This window comes from Vicia villosa, linkage group LG1, assembly GCF_029867415.1.
Source record: "Vicia villosa cultivar HV-30 ecotype Madison, WI linkage group LG1, Vvil1.0, whole genome shotgun sequence".
NCBI lineage: Eukaryota > Viridiplantae > Streptophyta > Magnoliopsida > Fabales > Fabaceae > Vicia > Vicia villosa.
Genome location: NC_081180.1, coordinates 101,153,280 through 101,157,711, shown reverse-complemented (window position 1 = coordinate 101,157,711; position 4,432 = coordinate 101,153,280). Strand labels below are relative to the sequence as shown.

The 4,432-nt window shown below is 32.5% G+C and overlaps 1 long non-coding RNA gene across 4 annotated transcripts; it reads left to right on the top strand.

The window, feature by feature from the left end:
* On the top strand, positions 1-4,209 carry LOC131643722 (uncharacterized). 4 transcript variants are annotated; one of them, XR_009296275.1, is made up of 5 exons: positions 3-1,087; positions 1,392-1,728; positions 2,021-2,418; positions 2,525-2,652; positions 3,152-4,207. It is a non-coding gene; the product is annotated as an uncharacterized LOC131643722 (long non-coding RNA). The 4 variants fall into 4 exon arrangements; XR_009296274.1 differs by having other exon boundaries at positions 1-1,087; positions 2,021-2,652; positions 3,152-4,209; XR_009296272.1 differs by having other exon boundaries at positions 2,021-2,364; positions 2,450-4,208.
* Positions 4,210-4,432: the final 223 nt, after the last annotated feature.

The window sequence follows — 4,432 nt, the reverse complement described above, 5'->3', positions numbered from 1 at the left end:
TAAAAATTTCTTTTCTGACTCTATGTACCCTCACCTCACTGTATCTCTCTTTTCTCTCTGTCATCCTTTTTTTTTCTCTTTCTCTCTCGACTTCTTCCTATTCTCCTTCCTCAACCATCTTCCTCTTCTTCTTCTTCCACTATCATCGATATTCTGTATTCGGTAACATCGTCACCATCCTCTTCTCCATCGTATGATATTATCGGCGGCGAAATTGATTCCGACGAGATTCTAGGTTGTTCAGTCTATCGCTGGTGATGCACCACCATTTTAAAGTTTAATTTTATTGAGCACTGTATCCAATTTTTACCATTTAACTCTCTATGCAGGTCTGCAAAATAGAGTTCTTTTTGTTAATTTTTAGTTAGGGTTTCATCGAAACTGTATGTTTTTATGTCTCAGATGTTTCCAATCATTGAACTGGAGGAATTAATTAAAGCTTTTAGAAGCCTCGTCCTATTTTTTTGAGATCAAACAGTTTAAAGGTTTCTTTTCTATTTATATCAACCTGAGTTTATTTGTTAATATGACTTATCCATGTTGAACTTTAAAGGTTTCTTTTTTATGTTCTTGGTTGAAATTGAACATGTAGACGAGATTTTGCAGGTTATGAGATGTATATTTGGTGATCCTTGGAAAGCAATGCTTCCTATTAAGAAACTCGGTCCTGAAGCATATTTGTGTCTCTCTAGAAAAGAGTGGGCTTATTTGTTGAGGAGCTTCTTCAGTGCATAGCCGCCCATGTGAAAAAAGATAATTTGTATGATTGAAAATCTTTTATATTATTAAATGAAACTACGTGAGTGCTTTAATTTGTTTGAATCTTTGAAGGATAGCTCAATATGTAGATACACACTTTGTTTTAACTCAGACTTTTGAACTTTCTAATGCTTTAGAATTTGTTAATTTTAACGCCATCATATGTCTGATTTTTCATCTTTTTGTTCATGTTGTATTAACATGTGCAGTATCAAAGATTTTCTTCCAAACTTACACGGGGAACATATTGATTGTTTTGAACCCTTTCACAAAGCTTCCTCATTAAATGATAGCCATATGATGGCATAATACATTGGAGCAACATTTGGTGAGTTAACATTTAAATCTGTGTTACACTTTAGTCCATTGATAGATAAAATCTGTAGTTATTATGATAAAAAAGATTGAAAACTTTGAAACCAATTTGCCTTTCTTATTTTTGTTTTTCTATCTTGCCAATATGCCTTTGAGACCAACATTGACACAAAATTGACACATGTGGATGTAGTTACATTTGCTCGCTTCCATTTTCTCTTTATTGATGGAGCTGACATGTTTGTGTCGTACTTGATGTTCGTGTTTGTGTGTTATCTAGGCATTTGAGTGTAATATAATGTTGGTTTTATTTGCAGGACATCTGAGTTCTGATATTGACAGCAATGGATACTAAACCAGAAAATTTGTTATTGCCATCCTCGCCTAACCAACGACACTTTCATTTGATGAGGAGCTTTGGAGAATGATTGTGTTTTTATAATGCCTCAGCAGGGGGTTCTGTTGTTGGTGTTATGATAAACCAACATGACACTAAGTGAAGAAGGCACTCAAGAGAACCTTGACTGACATGGCTTCGGTTATTCCAAATGGATTTCTAATGCTTCTTTCGGTGAGTCCTGGGGTTCAACGAGGGGACTAAATGACGCTCTGAGATGCATTGATTTGACAATAAAGCATTCAGATTGAGCCTAGGTATTGCATTTTGAATTTGAGTTTTATTTCACCATGAGGTAACTGATTATTTCTGATCTCACATTTCTAAAGTGAAGAAGCCCATGTGCATAGTAGATAGATACTCATTCCTTCCTTACTTTACTATTATTCCCTCTTTCTCACTGAATAAAAACATATTCGGATTCTTGATTTCTGATCATTGTTAAAGATCTTACAAACTGAATCAACAGCCTAATTAATCATTATAACTCAGATGAAATTGATCATACTGAAGCATTTAATGCATCTTCTGATTCTGATTTGACTATAGGTTCAACATGGCTCAGCAGTATGTGCAAGTGAATGTGATGCAGTTTTGAATTGGCAATAAAATCATCAACCTGGCACTTAATCTGAATGTGGGAATGAAATAATTAGTTTATGATGTTGAATGTTATTGTTATGTGTTACTTTATCTTTTCTTCAAGATGATTACAGATAAATAAACACATGATTGCCTATATGGAAAGAGGGATTTTGATCAATACATGGAGATTGTTGGAAGTATAAAACATGATAATGTGGTTGATTTAAAATCTTACTACTGTTCAAAAGACGAGAAACTGATGGTATATGATTACTAAAGTCGGGGGAGTGTCTCTTCTTTGTTGCATGGTATGCACCATCTATACAATAACAATTCGATTGCTGATTGTTTTGGTACAGCAGGTAGTATATGATTCTGCAATATTTTTTTCAGTTATACTATAACTATATGTGAAGAATCAAGTGGGGCTTCACGAGCCTGAATTTTGTAACTGATGAAATCCCATAGGTTTGAGGAACAGGGAGACACTATCATACTCCAACGTCATATCTAGAGCAGAATCTAATCGAAGTTCGAATGCACCTTTTCTTCTTCTGTAGGGACGAGAGGTTCTGATTGTTCATCGTGTAAATAAGGTAAGCTCAATATTTTGGTTGACTTTAGTATGTTCCTTCCAACAATTGTGTCATTACTGAATCTGATTCTGAGGCAAAGTGCTATGTATCTTCTCACGTTATGTCGATGGCTTCAAGTACCACAATAGAAACAGCCACAACACCCGTTGAGCCAGTTGCAGCCTCTGCTGAGCAGATATGGATGGGTTTCCATAGACCATAATTTTTTCTTAGTTGAGGCTTTCTTTGTTGATCAGTTTTGATGATATTCTTGGAAAATTTATTTGTTGAGGCTTTCTTTTTGTTTTGTTTTACTGTCAGTCACCATATGTTTGATGATGGGTCTATGAGAAAATCCTTTTTAGAATTAACATTTAAGCTAATACTTTTCATGTTTAATTTGTGTGTAGTTTAGATATGTTCAGTTATTTATATCCTACCCATGCTTCTGATCTATTTAGTATATTCATCATGGAAGTGACAATTTTGTGATTTCATTTACTGGTTTGTTTTGTTTTAGTTTTCTATCAGTTACCACCATGTGTTTGATGATGTTTAATGGCACGAGGTTCTTTGGTTCCCATGGAGGAGATATTTCTATCAGGAAAATCGAACCAAACATGGTGATTGAGGATGATTTGAAAGCTAAAGAAATAACTTAATGCATGATTGGTGGATGCTTTGTATGCATGCATTCTGTTAATTTAGGCATGTGGTACAATATTCAGTGATTGGAGTACATGAAATTTTGTAATACAGACTAAACTGATTTTCATATATCAGGTATAAATTATATTATTTTGTTCCTACTATAGTAACAACACACACTTTCCAGTTTTCACAGACCTGTGTAAAGAGGGAAAATGTCATCACCCACTATAAAATTTCAAAACACTCTTCAATAGTTACACTTATACATATGTATTCTTGCCTAACAATTAGCATCATTTCAAATCCAAATATACAATTATGTTGTAAATGTTTTCATTAGTCTTGGACTACTATGAAATAGATAGACACAAATTGCAGGCGATATATTGTCAAAGTTGATAACAAATTAAAAATGCAAGTGTATTCAATATGGACAATATAAAGAAATCACCTTCAGAAATAACCAATTTTATCAACTTTTCCTTGGGATCTATTTAACACCATCACCTTCACTAACTTCACCAAGAGGTGGTTGTGCTTATTGATATGTAACAGTTGTAATAAGTTAATTAATATGTATGAATGATGATTTAGGAAGAAGATCCAAGAATAAACTTACTGATTGATGATGGTTTTGAGTTGTGATATTAACTTAGCGTGAGAAGAAGCTTGATGGCTTCTGTTCTAAAACAATTTGAGTGAAAGAATGCAATGGTTGCAAAGAGAAAAAAAATCCAAAATGAGTGTTCCACTAACATGCTCATATTCTCTACAAGAAAACACATAATTAGCATTAAGGATGCCCCTATCAACTACATCCTCGGAAAAAATCTATTATTAATTTGAATATTTTTATATACGAAAAATAGTATTTATGATAAAAAAATTGATTCAAAAATGGTATACAGAAAAAAAAAAAACTATTATTGATTTAAATGTTTTTATATACGGAAATTTATTATTGATCCAGATATTTTTGTAAACTATACCTAAGTAAAAATAATATTTGTACGCGGGAAAAAATATGTTCTTGATCTAAATATTTTTATATATGAAAAATGATATTTATAATCCAAATATTTTTTATAAAAAATAGTATTAAGTAAAAAAAATTATTATTTATCTAAATATTTTTTTTTATTCTTCTATT